The sequence below is a fragment of the Gorilla gorilla genome, chromosome 9 (assembly GCF_029281585.2).
Source record: "Gorilla gorilla gorilla isolate KB3781 chromosome 9, NHGRI_mGorGor1-v2.1_pri, whole genome shotgun sequence".
Taxonomy (NCBI): Eukaryota; Metazoa; Chordata; class Mammalia; order Primates; family Hominidae; genus Gorilla; species Gorilla gorilla.
The window spans coordinates 104,394,491-104,412,745 of record NC_073233.2 but is presented as its reverse complement, the minus strand read 5'-3'; the positions used below and the strand labels follow the sequence as shown (position 1 = coordinate 104,412,745).

At 41.4% G+C, this 18,255-nt stretch overlaps 1 long non-coding RNA gene across 1 annotated transcript in view; it reads left to right on the top strand.

The window, feature by feature from the left end:
* Nucleotides 1–383: 383 nt before the first annotated feature.
* The window catches only part of LOC129525565 (uncharacterized), a 63,688-nt gene continuing 45,816 nt past the window's right edge, over nucleotides 384–18,255 (top strand). Inside the window, exon 1 of the long non-coding RNA XR_008669959.2 lies at nucleotides 384–536. This is a non-coding gene — a long non-coding RNA (uncharacterized lncRNA). The remainder of the gene's footprint in view (nucleotides 537–18,255) is intronic.

Below are 18,255 nucleotides of genomic sequence, written 5' to 3'. Positions count from 1 at the left end.
AGGATATTCATAAGATGTTCCCATGATGAGGCAGTTCTGGCTCTTATTCCTCCAGAACGTGGTGTTTCTTTGCACTTTCTCCCAACAGAATATGATAGGGATGTTTCTTTAGTTGAGCCTTTGCCGGGTAGGGTATGATAAGAATGTTTCTTCCGTTGGGCCTTTGTCTGCCTTGTGGTCAGGTGGGTAGGCAAGATGTTTCTCACAGCCTGAATCTTGGTGAAATGTTTCACTTTGGCCAAGGTCTGCAAAATAGCAAGGGGGGGCGCTTACAAAATGTTAAGTTTGGAGTAACATTCTTGCCTCCTACTTTACTATAAAAGAAAGATGAGAGTTGTTAATTATGTGGCTGCTTCCTGCTGAATAGGGGCACTGTAGTCAGGATTTGGGTTTTGAAGTAGTGAGTGTCGTCTTCAGAGTTGTTTTCCTGGAGGCGCTGATACCGGATTTGGTGGAGAAGGATGGTATGAATGTGTTTCTAGGTGGCTGCCTGGACAAGGGAGTTCAGCCTTTGGGAGATAAAGCAGAATATAAAGGTGAGTACACAGGGGCAATTTTTAGTATTACGAGGGAAGAAAACTAAAGGCTCTAAGAAGGGGTTACCAAGGCATCCACTTTAGAAAGAATGACCCCTGCCACCAAGAGTTAGTAACTTGATGGATTTCTGCAGCCCTGTCATGGAGCCTTAGGGCCGCGTCATGAATAATGCTGGATTCGTTAACATAAAAACAGCATTGGTTTTGGAAGTATACACATATGTCCCCCTTCTCAGCGATTAACAGGTCTAGAGCCCTTTGGTTTTGAAGGACGACTCCCACAAAGGAGTCTATCTGCCTTTGGAGGCTTGTAATGGAAGTGTGCATGTCCTCTAGGGTATCATAGAAAACTGTAGAGATTTTGTTATATAGGGCACTGCTATTCCAGTGCCAAGTGCAGCAGAGATGCTTAATCCTGTTACCAGAGGAATGAGATGTAGAGCCCGCTTAGTGCATGTAGAGGAAGATGAGACAGAAGCTGCTAAAGGAACCTGGATGTTCTGGTTGTTTCGTAGGATGTTAATGTTTGGGGACTGAAATACTAGGGTGCCTGTTCCTGACCAATTGGCCAGTAGGCAGAGATAAGAGTTTGTTTCACACAGAAAAGACTTGGGGTGGACAGGGAAAAGTTGTAAGTGAAGGTAGTGAGCCATGAGAAGGAGGGGTTGAATCCTGAATAAACTTTTTGTTCCAACTTTCTGTTTTTCCAAGTTGAATAGTTGGTAGCAAGGGTTGTCCCTGTGAGGGCCTGATAGGGAATATTGGTGGGGAAGGAGGTGAAGGCTTTTTGGTTTTGGAGAGAGAGAAAGAGATGGGTTTTGGTAACTAATAGCCATTGTGGTTCTGACAGGGCAGAAGGATAAAGGTTGCAGTTGAGGGAATCGTGCATTTTTTTTTTCCAGAAAGCACACTTGAGTTTGATACATGGAGATCTGCACCAGCAGAGAGGGGCAGGGTTGGTAAGGAGGTGTTTTATGAAATCCAGCTTGAAACATGTTTCGTTTAGAGGCCATGAAGTAAAGGAGGGCGACATCCCAGTGTGTGTGACAGTGTGAGTTTATTTGATGGATTGGGGAAAAGGTGTTTAGCTGAGCAAGATTATAAACAGGTTTTGGGAATGGATTGGCTGAGTAGGTGAGATGCAGGTTTATTTTGGACCAGGTTTATGTGGTTAGGTTAACAGGAAGGGCTGTGATTTGTTGGATTTATGTGGACAAATAAATTTAACAGTTGGAAGAAAGAGGGAAGTGTAACTGATTAAAAGATAATGTGTGAGGCTGACAAAGGGGCCCCAGCTGCCAAAGGTTGGGGGCGGGGACTTAGAGTATCCAACAGACAAAGAAGACAAAAATAAAAGATAAAAACAAAAACGGAGATTTGAGTAGGAGTGATATCCTGGAAGGTGTCCTGCAGCCATAGCTCCTGGATTAATGTGAGGAACTGGAGTGGTCTATCCAGGGACACGGGAGGGAATACTGGGAAAGATTTGAAACAAAGTATGAGATAAAAGATTTGAAATTGGAGGCAGACAATATCATGGACCAGGGCCTTCTGGATCGGCAACTTCTGGAATTTTTGTAAGCGCAGCAAGTCAGTCCTGTGACGGAGGAAGAATAATTTGGGGATGAGGAAATTTCTGGAAGTGGAATTGGTGGTCTTTTTAGTTTGGAATGGTGTATCCAGTATGGATAGGGTGTTAGCTTTGCCGCCATGAGAGTAGTTAGGATTACCTGGTGAGGACACATCCACTTGGGTTGGAGAGAGGAGGAGGAGGAGTCTGCGATTCAGACCCAGTCCCCTGGTTGTAGGGATAGAGAGGAGTGTCTGGAGGATGGGCTTTCAGGCTGGGGCAAGTAAGCATTTGCACACTGTCTTATTAGATGTTGAGTGAGGTGTAATGCCAGCCAAGTATCCCATATAGAAGGGGGAGGAGATGAAGGAAGATCCTGGAAGATAAAGGGGCATCTGTACATGAGTTCAAATGGGCTTAGGCTGAGGGGCTTGTGGGGAATGGCTCACAAATGCATGAGGGCCAATGGGAGAAGTGAAGTCCAGGTCATCTTAACCTCGAGGGAGAGTTTGGTTAGTTGTTGTTTCAGAAGGGCATTGGCCTGTTCAATCTTACTGGAAGATTGGGGGTTACAGGGAATATGGAAAGCCCATTTAATGTTTAGAGCCTTTGCTAGCTGTTGGTTAACCTGTGAAATAAATGTTGGCCCATTGTCTGACTCGATGGTAGGGGGGAGTTCAAACTGGGGGATACTGTGAGTGAGGAGAATAGAAGTGACAGTGTGTGCCTTTTTGGTGGTGGTAGGAAAAGCTTTTATCCAGAGAATGTATTTACTACTGTCACAAGGTATTGGACTCTTTTTATGGGGGGGCATGTGGGTGAAGTCGATTTGCCAGTCCTGCCCTGACAGGTGTCCTCAGGCCTGGTGTACAGGAAAGGAGGTGATTTGATAGCTTCCTGAGGGGAAGTTTGAGTGCAAAGGGAACAGGCCTTAGAAATATTTTTGAGATTAGCAGCCATGGTGGGAGAATGTATATAACCTTTTAAGAGATGGAGTAGTGGGCAGTAACCAGCATAAAAATTGTTGTGCACTTATAAAAGTACAGAAGTTTTTTGTGACTTGAGTAAGACAATTTCATTATTGAGGTAGAACCATTTTAATTCCTGAATGGTGCCAGCCTAGGTGACTGAGATTTGTTCCTCTTGGGTATATATAGGGTGTATGTTGGGAAAAATGGGCAATAATGATTTTTTAAAGGCTGCCTGTTGGGCCGCCAAACTTGCTAAAAACTTTCCCTTGTTTATGGCATTTGTAGCCTTTTAGTGTCCTTTACAATGGATAATGGCAGCCCGTGATGGTAGTTTAGCTGCCTCCAGCAGCTTGTATATGAGTTTGCCATTTCCTATGGGGGTTCTTTTTGTAGCTAGAAAAACCCTTTCCGGCTAGCTTAAGGCGTGAGAGTGTAGGATGTGGTATGTATATTTGGAATTCATGTAAATGTTAATTCTCTTTCCCTTTGCTAGGGTGAGGGCCGTGGTTAGAAAAACTAGCTTCACCTGTTGAGGGGTAGTATGAGGCGGGAGAGTATTGGATTTTAGGAGTTTGTTTTTGGCAATGATGAGTTTGTTTTTGGCAGCTGCTGGACATGGCTCCCTAAAAGAGCTTCTGTTAATGAACCATGTAGGGGTTCCCTGCAAAGGGGCTTCCAAAATGTGTTGGAAGTGGGAAGAGAGGGAGTCTAAGAGGTCCAGGCAGGAGTGAGAGAGAGCTCAGAGTTGGAGGTGTTTAGAGGGAGAAGGGTGGCCAGGTTGAGAGCTTTACATTTCTGGAAAGTGATTTAGAGAGTTTCCTATGAATAAGACATGTACCTGCTGTAAGCAGGATGGTGAGAGGGATAGAAGAGAATGATGGCTTATGAGGTTCTATAGATTATGGGAAGATGCATTACACATAGTAATGTGTTGTTAGAAAGTGAGTTTCTGTGCCTCTGAGGCCAGCAATGTGGCCACACCTAAGATTTTTAGGCACAGTGGCCAGCCTTGAATGAGAGTCCGGTTGTTTTGAGAGGTATGTAACGGCTTGTGGGGCATTGCTGTATGTTTGGTAGTCCATAAGCAAGGCCTTGGTCAGAATGTACATACAGAGTAAAGGGGTTGGTGGGGTTGGGCAGTCCCAGTGCTGGGGCCATTAAAAAGGCATTTTTTTAGTTTTTTAAAGTGGGAGTTGATGGGGCAAGCTGGGTCCAGGGATTTTAGGATGGACCCATGTGAGGCCGTGTAGAACAGCTTGGCCAGCAAGCCAAACTTGGGAATCTACAGCTGGAAGTATCCCACAAGACCCAAGAAGGAGAGGAGGTCCTCCTTTGTGTGGGAAAGAGGAATATCCCAATTTAGCTCATTTCATTGGGTTGAGAAGGCCTGAGAATTAGGCGATAGAGCAAGCCCAAGGTAAGTGACCTGGGTTTGGGCTACCTGAGCCTTTGTGGGTGAGACCCGATATCCTTGACTATGGAGGAAATTTGAAAGCTGAGTGGTGTGTTCGAAGGACAGGTTAAGGGAGGGGCTACAGAGAAGGAGGTTATTGACGTATTAGAGGAGGGTGCTAGGAATAAGGGGAAGTTCAGCTAGATTCTTGGTGAAGGCCTGTCTGAATAGGTGGGGACTATCCTGGAACCCCTGTGGGAGTATGATCCATGTTAGTTGGGAGGATGTGTATTAGGATTTGACCAAGTGAAAGCAAAAAGACTTTGGGAAGCAAAATTTAAGGGAACAGTGAAAAAGGTGTCCTTTAGATCCAATACAGAGAAGTGTGTGGTAGATGGAATATGGGAGAGTAGAGTATATGATTGGGACCACCAGATAGATAGGCCTAGTTAACAACTCAGAGATCCTGGACCAAGAGGTAAGACCTGTCTGTCTTATTGACCACTAGGATAGGGGTGTTGTGGGGAGAGGTGACAGGCTTGAGAATTCGAGCTTATAAAAGTTTACAGATAATAGGTTTGAGGTCCCTAAGGCCGGCTGGGTTAAGGGGATTTTGAGACTGACAAAGGAAAAGGGAGGGGTTTTGGAGGGTTATTGTGACCGGGATGTGATGTGTGGCTATTGTGGGTTTAGAAACGTTTCGAACTTCAGGATTAACAAAAGGTAACAGGGTGGATAATGAGGATGAGGGGAAGGAGAGGGAAGCATCTGGGCGGCAGAGTAAAATAAAAGGAATGGAATTGTAGGAGGCAAATTGTATGGAGACCTGGGATTTACTTTGTATGTCCTGCCCCAAGATAGGGTAGGACACTGAGGGATAATCAGGAATGGGTGGGTGAAGGGAGTGTTGAATAGGTTGCATAATAGAGAACCAGTCTGTTTGTGCCAAGAGGGGATTCCATTGACTCCCACAAATAGAGATAGAAGAACTGAGGAGGGGTCCAGAATATTCTGGTAAAACTGAGTAACTAGCCGCATATTTAACAGGAAAAGCATAAGCTTACCAGATACTGACAGTGTTACCCTGGGTTCCAAGGCGGTGATGGCAGTGGGGGGAGTGGATTCCAGGCCCCATCAGTCTTCAGTTAGAGGTGGTGAAACGGGATGAAGAGTTTCGCTGAGTACGGTCCAATGACCAGTGTTCCTTCATACCACAGACGGGGCAAGGTTTTGAGGGTGTCCTGGGATTAGGGCAGGCTTTTGCCTAGTGACCCTGTTGGCCACACTTCAAACAGGCTTCCGGTGGAGTTTGTTGCGAGGTTGAGGATTTTTGTATGCATTGGAAACCCTGTTGAACAGCAGCTGCCAGCATCTGGTGTTTAGCTTGGTCCCTTTTTGGCTTTTGGGTTTTCAGTTTTTCCTCTGTGTTGTTAAAGACCTTAAAGGCCACTTTGATTAAGTCTCTTTGGGAGATTTGAGGGTCATCCTCCAGTTTTTAAAGTTTTATTTATTTATTTATTTCTGGGGCTGACTGGGAAATTAAGTGTAAATGAAGGTAGATTCTGCCCTTACTGGTATTAGGGCTTAAGGTGGTATATTTAGTCATGGCCTCTGAAAGGCAGGAGAGGAAAACAGCCAGGGCAGCTTTGTTCATGCCAGCTAGGAGGCATGATATTATATGGCCCTGTTTCTGTCTGTCTGCAGAAGTTGCCTGATAATCCCAATTGGAATTAGTTCTGGGGACAGCTAGGGTCCCTACTGGGTTATGGGCAGCATCTTGTTGGTGGAGGGTGTTTGCATGGGCCTGGGCAGCTGTCCACATGCGTTCCCTGTGCTCCGGGGTGACGGTGGAGGACAGCATGACATATGTCATGACAAGTAAGGTCATAAGATTGAGTGATATTTAGAAATTCCTTGCAGGAGGTGGAATTTGTGGGAAAAAAAGCCGAGCTTCTTTTCAAGCTGGGAGAGGCTGGCTAGGGAGAAGGAAACATGAACTCAGATTGTGCCTTAGGCCTCCACGACCTCCCACAACGGGAGGACTTTGGAGGACCTTTGGGCATGTGCCTGGTTTTTGGCAAAAGGGGGTTGAGTGTGAGACCTGGTATGCAGTGGAGAAGGAGGGGGCGAAGGGCAACAATAAGGGAGTAGAGGAGCCACAGCTGAATGAGAAGGAGGAGGGGTGGGATGGATACAGAGGGAGGGGGTTTGTTAGCCAGGTTGAAATTAGAGAAGGAAGCCTTGTCTGGAGGAGGAGGTGCTTTTGCAGGATATTTGTTGAGGAGGAGGATTTGAAAAGGTGAACAGGGTTGGCAGAGAGACAACCACAAACAGAGATAAGCAAAGCACCTCAGATCATTTACCATTGCACAGGAGGAAGTTTTTTACATTATGTTGAATTTGGAAATTGAATATTTCGTTGTTTGGCCATTGACTATTATTGTCCAGTTTACATTGAAGCTAGGCCACATTACAGAGGAAGGTACAGAGGCAAGTAAGGTGCTGAGTTTTAATACAGTCCACCAAGCCCTGGGCTTATAGGTCCTGCAGGAGACATACGAGAGGAGTGAATAAGGCATTCGGTTTTAATGGAGTTCGCCAAGCCCTGGGTTTGGAGGTTCCAGATGAGACATCCAGAGTGGTGTCTCGAGGAGGTTTTGAAGAGCCTTGCCCCATACTGGTGGCCAGAAGGGTGAGAAACTTAGAGGAGGGGAGCGAGTACCCCAGTTCCTCCTGTTAGAAGGGAAATGGGAGAGCCAGAGCATCCCCGCAGGTCTTCGCGTTTCCCTGGAGACTGGAGTGGCCGGAGCGGAGAACATCGTGAGGGCGTCCCCTGAGAAGGCAGGCCACGGTCACCTGATGACCAGAGAGACCTCTCACGCAGCGCTGGGATTTTCTGTCAACAGGCAGGAATATGTGAGTAATCCGGACAGGAGGAGAAGGAAAACTCGCCCACCAATTGGAGACCAGTTTGGGTTGTGATGTCCAGCAATGGGGGTGATCCTTGTTGGAGCTGCCCAGAAAGGGGAAGGAAGGAAAAAGAAGATGGAGAGTTTGATCAGGATCTGGAGGTTAGCCCAGGGCTGGAGAAGAAGAGAGAACAACGGAATGGGGCTGGGAACAGGGAGTTCCCTCAGGACCTGGAGGCAGGCCCGGGGCCAGTTTTTGCTGCTTGCTGCTTTCCAGGTAGCAAGAGAAGACTTACGCGTTAGAACCCAATCCCCATCCCTGGTTTTGGCACCAAAATGTTAGGTTTTAAAGGGAAGGCGAGGGTTAAAGAAAGACACACACAGGGCGGCTCAAACAGCAATACAAGTATATTGCAGACACCTATGGAAGTGGGAGACCAGCTTAATGCCAGAGCCCACCTCCACTTACAGGCTGGGGTACTTAAAGGTTTGAGCGGGAGGGGTCTGGGCCATATGGCTTGCTGCTCAGCAGGATATTGATAAGATGTTCCCATGATGAGGCAGTTCTGGCCCTTTTTCTGGTGGAACATGGTGTTTCTTTGCACTTTCTCCCCACAGAATATGATAGGGATATTTCTTTAGTTGGGCCTTTGTCTGACTTGTAGGCAGGTGTTAGGCAGGATGTTTCTCACAGCCAGAACCCCCATGAATGTTTCACTTTGACCAAGGTCTGCAAAATAGTGGGTGGTTTACAAAATGGTGCAGTTCGGACTAACACTTATGTGCCAGGCACTGATCTAAGTGTTAAGAATACAGTGGAGAACAAGACAGAGAGGGAGCCTGCTCTCATGAAACTGACATTCTAAGAGGGAGATAAATTCAAATCAAGTAAACATAAGCAGATAAGATGATTTTAAAGAGTGGTAAGCTTTATAAATCAAAGCAAACATGAAAGGAAATGACTGACAAGTATTTTTCTAGATTAATTGGGTAGTCGAGGAAATCCTCTGAATAGAGGACATTTGACCTGAGTCTTGATGTTCAGTGGCCAGCCCATCCTGCTGGCTTGGGATAGGCTTCTCAAAAGAAACCCACCCAAATCTCACATAGAAATGTCATCTCCAGTGCTGGAGGTGGGGCCTGGTGGGAGGTCATCGGATCATGGGAGCGGTTTCTCGTGGTTTAGCACTATCCTCCCTTGGTGCTATCATCACGATAGTTAGTTCTTTTGATATCTGGTTGTTTTAAAGTGTGTGGCACCTTCCCTGTCTCTGCCTTCTTCCTGCTCCAGCCATGTGAATTGCCAGCTCCCCCTTCACCTTCTGCCATGATTGTAAGTTTCCTAAGGCCTCCCCAGAAGCTGAGCAGATGCCAGCATCATGCTTCCTGCACAGCCTGCAGAACCATGAGCCAATTAAACATCTTTTCTTTATAAATTACCCAGTCTCAGGTATTTCTTTATAGGAATGTGAGAATGGACTAATGCAGAGGGATATATGTGTATATATATATATACGTATATATATGTATATATATATATCTTCATTGAAAATGAAAATGACAATAGACATAATACGTATAAACATAATAGCAGAAGCATTGGTGAAAAAGACAATTTTTCATAAAAATGAAATTACAATGAATTATTATGAAAAGAAGAAATAAAAAGGTGCCTCATTTGTCATTTTTAAATTATTATAACAATATAAACAATATCTCATCATTGTAGCAAATCTGAAAAAGGAAAAGACAAATATATTTTTTGAATCACACTTAATCCCACCACTCAGGAACAACCACTGAGAATATTTTGATATCCTTCCATCTAAATTTTTCAATTCTGATTATATTTTTACATAGCTGAATTAATATATATCATTTAAAAATTATATAAATTTTTAATATCTGATTTTTTCTCATTATAAAGGAAATCATGTTTGTTGCTGCAAAATTCTAAGCTTACATAAAATTAGATAAAAGGTAAAATAAAAGAAACTCAGGAACGCATCACTCAGAGATTTCTATGACAGCAATTTTCTTATTTCCTTATGATATTTCATGAATGTGCATGTGTGTGTGTTTATGTGGATGTTTGTGTTTGTGTTTAATCTACTAGCTATTATATAATATATCCTAATTTTAGGCAGTTACAGTAGGAATATTCAAAAACCTTTATTGGATCATGATAAAAGAAGAGCTTAGTAAAAAAAATAATTGCTTGGCAGGGAGCAGTGACTCACGCCTGTAATCCCAGCACTTTGGGAGGCCAAGGCAGGTGGATCACTTGAGGTCAGGAGTTCGAGACCAGCCTGGCCAACACGGTGAAAACCATTTCTACTAAAAATACAAAAAATTAGCTGGGTGTGGTAGTGGGTGCCTGTAATCCTAGCTATTTGGAAGGCTGAGGCAGGAGAATCGCTTGAACCTGGGAGAAGGAGGCTTCAGTAAACTGAGATCGAGCCACTGAACTCCAGCCTGGTTGACAGACCGAGACTCCATCTCAAAAAAAAATTAAAAAATTAAAATAATTGCTGTTATTGTGTATTTTCTTAGTCTTTACTGATTAAAATCTTCTATATAAGATACAAAAAAATAAACAAGAAAAACACTACTCTAGTTGCTTTGCAAGTTGCACAAATTTTGTGGCTGTAGACACCTCTACTGTTACAGAGTTGTGATAGCCATTAGTGCCAACCACCAAATATTTTCTGTTCTTTGCCTTTTGGGTACATGGTAGGTTCACACTTTCTTTCCTCTTTTCTTTTCTTTTTGTGGTCTTGCCACTAATTCTGGCCAATGAATTGTGGAGAGAAGTGGTACACATCATTTCTGAGGACAATTCATTTAGTTGCCAGTACCAAACCCTCCAGGGTTCTCTTTCCCTCTCCGTGAGGCTGGAACATCTGCTATGTTCCAGGTGATGGCTGCTCTAACTGCCTGGGTCCTGTGGTATGGACGTGTGAAGCATAGGCCCTAGACATCCTGTGACAGGCATGGCAGTATGTGTGAGAAATAAACCTTTCTTGTTTTAAGGCACTGAGATTTTGGCTTTGTTTGCTACTGTGGCATAACATAGTCTATACTAACTAATACCTAAATTGGTACTGAGAAGTAGGGAGTTGCCATTAAAAAAATCCAAAATATGTGGCTTTGGCTTTGGGCTAGACAGCCTGTTGTGAGAAACATGGAAGGATGATGCTCCATATTAAGCAATGGCAATGCTTTTGATAAAATAATCACCTGTATTCAGTGGTGTGCTAGAGCTGGTTTATGCCCAAGACAGCTAATTGTGAGTATCTCTTCCCAACTCCAAGTTTTATGATGTCATGTTGTTAACTTGGATCCATCATAGTAGAAGAATTTATACCACTGAAATTGGGAGCACCGTAAATCATGGAGTTTTTGCTTTTGTTTTCCTGGAGAGCTGGCTGTTAAACATTTACCACCACACATTGACTACAATAATTTATAAAGCAGATCCTGCACCTGATGAACTTGTATTTCTGAGGGACAAATTGGAGCATTAGCAATGTGTCCCAGCTGCTGTTTGTTGCACTTTGCAAAGTATTAAAAGGAAAAGATGGGCTCAGAATAGAACTGGTTCAGCTGTGAGCAGGAATAACAGAGAATAGAGAGAAACCACAAATTTAGGGACCCATAGAGTTGGAAGAGGCAAGTGTTTCTCAGTCCTGAAGAGGAAAAAATAAAATGGAGACACATTCTGAGAAACAATGCTTAGATAAAACTCAGTCTAAAAGTACAAAAACAAGGAAGTGCCCTTACACTTATTGTTAAAAGTCTTTAGATAGATTAAGATGAAACCCAATAAATCCCTTCAATTGTTCAAAATTGCTCAAGAAAAAAAAAGAAAAAAGCCTGAAGTCTGTCACTCCCTCCGAGTCAAAAATATATATGTACATATGAATATACTCACATACTGTGAGTATTTCTATGGACAAATAGACTGACTAGAAGCAAATAAGTAAGAAGCCTGCTAAGTTTTTCAAACACTTATAATCCCAAATAAACTAGAGGTATGTGGAGAAGGAGGCAAAGAAGGAAAAGGAGGAGGAGGAGAAGGAGGGGGAGGAGAAAATATTGAAACTTCAAGACTTAAAATGACTTTTGGATTTCTAACTTCCTATGCAAAAGAAAACAACCGATAAGCAGCTTAAACAAAGGGAAAGCATATTCTCTAATCCCCATTCTAGACACAGTCAAAGAGAATTGGAAAGGAAGAACCTCAAAGAGAACAGAACTAAGAGCTACAAAGAACAATGGACTGGGGAGCTTCTCCTAGCAGAATCAGAACTGAGAAAAAGAATATTTGTTATCCTCAGAATAGCAGGCCCTTGAAAATTATCCCTAGTAGAATTTACAAATTGCTATGAATCAGTAACTACTGTGAATCTTCCTTACTTTCCACTTCCAAACAAGAATGTTTACTTTATTTATCCTGCTCAATCATTGTATATTAGGTTGGGAGAAATAGATTAATTATTCTTTTTAGTTCACAGATCTATGGATAGCAGGAGCCACATCTGGACCTAATAAAGAAGTCACTTTGGCTCTGCTTTCATCTCTGCAATTTAGGAACCACCATGAATTATCAAAAATCCTAGACTCTGATTTGATGTTATGAATGGATAAAACTTTTCTATTTTCTCCAATGGGAAGACAGAGAATATATGTTGCTTGCAAGAAAGAATAAAGCAAATATTTGGAACCAAATAGGTAGATTGTGATTGTCTTGAGTGAATTCACTGTAGATTTCTAATTTCCCACTGTCCACTCACAAGTAGAATTATATGCCTGGCTTTCATCTGGTTGGATTAGGCTATAAAACTCGATCTGGCAAATAAGTTGTAAATAAAAGTAACACGAATCACTTCGGGTCAGAACACTTAAGTGCCTAGACATGACCATCCAAAGGTAATTTTTCCCTCTTCCAGGGTGGCTGGCAATGTCCCAGTAGTGACTGTTTTACCAGCCTAGATCCTGAAATAGGATCTTTTCTTGCAAAGTCCCGCTTGCCCACCCAAGATGGACATGTGGTATGAGTGAGAAATTAAACTCTGTAATTTTAACCTACTGAAAAATTAAGGATTATTTTTGACTGTAACATAAATTAACATGTCCTTACTGATATATTTTGAATTAAATTCTCCTCCCATAGTATCCTAAATTTGTAAAACCTCTGGCTATTTTAACAAATGTTTTATTAGCTTTTCATCCAAAAAGTGAAGAGATTTCACCTAAATTGTGTTACAACAGATATAGCTAAAAAAAAAAATACATTTCCTAGTGCTATAAAACATGAGGATGTAGAAGAGGATCAGTTAAGCGAAACACAGGAGCATCAAGCTTTGCCCAAGAAGATGATATTAAAATGTGTCCTTGCAATCCTTCCTCAGATCAACCATCTCAACTGTTCTCTTCTTATGACTACTCCTGTGTCAAGAACTATAATATTAAGAACAAGAATTTTTAAGTTATTCTTTTGTTACCTATAGTAGATCATTTTCAAAACTATGTTCTTTCTAAATTTTCTTTCCTTTTCCTTGCTTTGTATTATCTACATATAAATGATACGGATTATTTCTTGTCTTAAGTAAGAAGAAAGAACCGATAATAGAAAAAGTGTATAGATGTCACTGGATTAGTTCACTGTTAATTTTTGTGTTCTTTGGTCAACCTGTCTTCTTAAATATTAATACTGAACATAATATATTCCTAAATATATTCAATTCCCAGGATGTAGCATGCTTTCATCCATACTTCCACTGGTTTTAATGAACAGAAGATGGAATTTCAGATTATGACACAGTATGATGTTCTAATTATGAAGTTCATGAAAAAAACTGTAATCTTCAGAAGGCACTGTTTTCAATCAATTCCTATCCTAAATGCAATCCATTATTTGTGAAAACTATACTTCCCAGAATATAAGACATCATTGTTAGTTTCTTCCACATTCTGCCCTGTTATCTTCTCAAAGTTGCAGTCTTTTTTAAAAATATAGTAAAATGGTGCATGGGAATACAGAATTATGGGTGAATCAGATAAATGACTGTCTCAAACAGAATATCTTTATAATGGAGGAGCCAGTGCTCAGTTTTCTGGTAGTCACTGGTCCAGATTCTCTCTCCAGGGGCACATTTCAGAGTGGAAAACAAGTAGCTTCTAACATTCTTCAGATAGAAGGGGCTGCTCTGTTTCATGAAGCAAAGCATGTGGCAGACAAAATTATTTTCTTAATCTAGTTTTATGACAGGTACTGTTGTTTGTTGACATAGTAGCCATATTCGCATTCTTCATTTCCAAAAGAACCATGACTGTGTGTGTGTGTATGTGTGTGTGTGTGTGTGTGTGTGTGTGTGTACACATATGTGATAATGTGCCTATCCCTAGACTAATCATTGGTCACAAAAATTCTATTTATCTTTGAAAGTGATGGACCCACTTCTTTTTTTTAATACCTTAAGTTCTGGGGTACATGTGCAGAATATGTAGTTTTGTTACATAGGTATACATGTACCATGATGGTTTGCTGCACGCATCAACCCGTCACCTACATTAGGTATTTCTCCTAATGCTATCCTTCCCCTAGCCACCCACCTCCCTACAGGCCCCAGTATGTGATGTTTCCCTCCCTGTGTCCATGCGTTCTCATTGTTCAACTCCCACCTATGAGTGAGAACATGCGTTGTTTGGTTTTCTGTCCTTGTGACAGTTTGCTGAGAATGATGGTTTCCAGCGTCATCCATGTCCCTACAAAGGACATGAACTCATCATTTTTATGGCTGCATAGTATTCCATGGTGTATATTTTCCACATTTCCTTAATCCAGTCTATCATTGATGGACACTTGAGTTGGTTCCAAGTCTTTGCTATTGTGAATAGTGCCTCAATAAACATACATGTGCAAGTGTCTTTATAGTACCATGGTTTATAATCCTTTGGGTATATACCCAGTAACGGGATGGCTGGGTCAAATGGTATTTCTAGTTCTAGATCCTTGAGGAATCGCCACACTGTCTTCCACAATGGTTGAACTAGTTTACAGTCCCACCAACAGTGTAAAAGGGCTCCTATTTCTCCACATCCTCTCCAGCAACTGTAGTTTCCTGACTTTTTAATGATAGCCATTCTAACTGGCATGAGATGTTATCTCATTGTGATTTTGATTTGCATTTCTCTGATGACCAGTGATGATGAGCATTTTTTCATGTGTCTGTTGGCTGCATAAACGTCTTCTTTTGAGAAGTGTCTGTTCATATTCTTTGCCCAATTTTTGATGGGGTTGTTTGATTTTTTTCTTGTAAATTTGTTTAAGTTCTTTGTAGATTCTGGATATTAGCCCTTTGTCAGATGGGTAGATTGCAAAAATTTTCTCCCATTTTGTAGGTTGCCTGTTCACTCTGATGATAGTTGCTTTTGCTATGCAGAGGCTCTTTAATTTAATTAGATCCCATTTGTCAATTTTGTCTTTTGTTGCCATTGCTGTTGGTGTTTAAGACATGAAGTCTTTGCCCATTCCTATGTCCTGAATGGTATTGTCCAGGTTTTCTTCTAGGATTTTATGGTTTTAGGTCTTAAGTTTAAGTCTTTAATCCATCTTGAGTTGATTTTTGTATAAGGTGTAAGAAAGGGGTCCAGTTTCAGCTTTCTGCATATGGCTAGCCAATTTTCCCAACACCGTTTATTAAATAGGGAATCTTTTCCCCATTGCTTGCTTGTATCAGGTTTGTCAAAGATCAGATGGCTGAAGATGTGTGGTATTATTTCTGAGGCCTCTGTTCTGTTCCATTGGTCTGTATATCTGTTTTGGTACCAGTACCATGCTATTTTGGTTACTGCAGCCTTGTAGTGTAGTTTGAAGTCAGGTTTTATGATGCCTGGAGCTTTGTTCTTTTTGCTTAGGATTGTCTTGGCTATGTGGGCTCTTTTTTCCTTCCATATGAAGTTTAAAATAATTTTTTCCAGTTCTTTGAAGAAATTCAATGGTAGCTTGATGTGGATAGTATTGAATCTATAAATTACTTTGGGCACTATGACCATTTTCACGATATTGATTCTTCCTATCCATGAGCATGGAATGTTTTTCCATTTGTTTGTGTCCTCTCTATTTCCTTGAGCAGTGGTTTGTAGTTCTCCTTGAAGAGGTCCTTCACATCCCTTGTAAGTTAGATTCCTAGATATTTTATTCTCTTAGTGGCAATTGTGAATGGGAGTTCACTCATGATTTGGCTATTTGTCTGTTATTGGTGTAGAGGAATGCTTGTGATTTTTGCACATTGATTTTGTGTCCTGAGACTTTGCTGAAGTTGCTTATTAGCTTAAGGAGATTTTGGGCTGAGATGATGGGGTTTTCTAAATATACAATCATGTCATCTGTAAACACAGATAATTTGACTTCCTTTCTTCCTATTTGAATACCTTTTATTTCTTTCTCTTGCCTGATTGCCCTGGCCAGAACGTCCAATACTATGTTGAATAGGAGTGGTGAGAGAGGGCATCCTTGTCTTGTGCCAGTTTTCAAACGGAATGCTTCCAGTTTTTGCCCATTCGGTATGATATTGGTTGTGGGCTCATCATAAATATCTCATATTATTTTGAGATATGTTCCATTGATACCTAGTTTATTGAGAGTTTTTAGCATGAAGGGGTGTTGAATTTTGTCAAAGGCCTTTTCTGCATTTATTGAGATAATCATGCGGTTTTGGTCATTGGTTCTGTTTATGTGATGGATTACATTTATTGATTTGCATGTGTTGAACCACCCTTGCATCCCAGGGATGAATGATGCCAACTTGATCGTGGTGTATAAGCTTTTTGATGTGCTGCTGGATTCAGTTTGCCAGTATTTTATTGCAGATTTTCACATCGATGTCCATCAGTGATATTGGCCTGAAATTTTCTTTTTTTATTGTGTCTCTACCAGGTTTTGTTATCAGGATGATGCATGCTTCATAAAATGAGTTAGGGAGGATTCTCTCTTTTTCTATTGATTGGAATAGTTTCAGAAGGAATGGTACCAGCTCCTCTTCGTACCTCTGGTAGAATTCAGCTGTGAATCTGTCTGGTCCTGGACTTTTTTTGGTTGGTAGGCTGTTAATTACAGCCTCAATTTCAGAATTTCTTATTGGTCTATTCAGGGATTCGACTTCTTCCTGGTTTAGACTTGGGATGGTGTAGGTGTCCAGAAATTTATCCATTTCTTCTAGATTTTCTAGTTTATTTCCATAGAGGTATTTATAGTATTCTCTGAAGGTAGCTTGTATTTCTGTGGGATCAGTGGTGACATCCCATATATTATTTTTTAGTGTGTCTATTTGATTCTTCTCTCTTTTCTTCTTTACTAGTCTGGCTAGTGGTCTATATATTTTGTTGACCTTTACAAAAAACCAGCTCCTGGATTCATTGATTTTTTGAAGGGTTTTTCATGTCTCTACCTCCTTCAGTTCTGCTCTGATCTTAGTTATTTCTTGTCTTCTGCCAGCTTTTGAATTTGTTTGCTGTTGCTTGTCTAGTTCTTTTAATTTTGATGTTAGGGTGTCAATTTTAGATCTTTCCTGTTTTCTCTTGTGGTCATTTAGTGCTATAAGTTTCCCTCTACAGACTGCTTTAAGTGTGTCCCAGAGATTCTGGTATGTTTGTATCTTCGTTCTCATTGGTTTCAAAGAACATCTTTATTTCTGCCTTCTTTTCGTTATTTACCCGGTAGTCATTCAGGAGCAGGTTGTTCAGTTTCCATGTAGTTGTGTGGTTTTGAGTGAGTTTCTTAATCCCAAGTTCTAATTTGATTGCACTGTGGTCTGAGAGACTGTTATGATTTCCATTGTTTTGCATTTGCTGAGGACTGTTTTACTTCCAATTATGTGGCCAATTTTAGAATAAGTGTGATGTGGTGCTGAGAAGAATGTCTATTCTGCTGATTTGGGGTGCAGAGTTCCATAGATGTCTATTAGGTCTGCTTGTTCCAGAGCTGAGTTCAAGTCCTGAATATCCTTGCTAATTTTCTGTCTCATTGATCTGTCTAATATTGACAGTGGGGTGTTAAGCTCTCCCGCTATGATTGTGAGGGTGGCTCAGTCTCTTTGTAGGTCCCTAAGAACTTGCTTTATGAATCTAGGTGCTCCTGCATTGGGTGCATATATATTTAGGACAGTTAGCTCTTCTTGTTGCATTGATCCCTTTACCATTATGTAATGGCCTTGTCTCTTTTAATCTCTGTTGGTTTAAAGTCTGTTTTATCAGAAATTAGGATTGCAACTCCTGCTTTTTTTTGCTTTCCATTTGCTTGGTAAATATTCCACCATCCTTTTATTTTGAGCCTATGTGTTGTCTTTGCACGTGAGATGGGTCTCCTGAACACAGCACACTGATGGGTTTTGACTCTTTATCCAATTTGCCAGTCTGTGTCTTTTAATTGGAGCATTTAGCCCATTTACATTTAAGGTAAATATTGTTATGTGTGAATTTGATCCTGTCATTATGATGCTAGCTGGTTATCTTGCCCGTTAGTTGATGCAGTTTCTTCATATTGTCAATGGTCTTTACAATTCGGTATGTTTTTGCAGTGGCTGGTACCGGTTGTTCCTTTCCATGTTTAGTGCTTCCTTCAGGAGCTCTTGTAAGGCAGGCCTGGTGGTGACAAAATCTCTCAGCATTTGCTTGTCTGTAAGGATTTTATTTCTCCTTTGCTTATGAAGCTTAGTTTGGCTGGATATGAAATTCTGGGTTGAAAAATCTTTTCTTTAAGAATGTTGAATATTGGCCCCACTCTCTTCCGGCTTGTAGGGTTTCTGCCGAGAGATCTGCTGTTAGTCTGATGGGCTTCCCTTTGTGGGTAACCCGACCTTTCTCTCTGGCT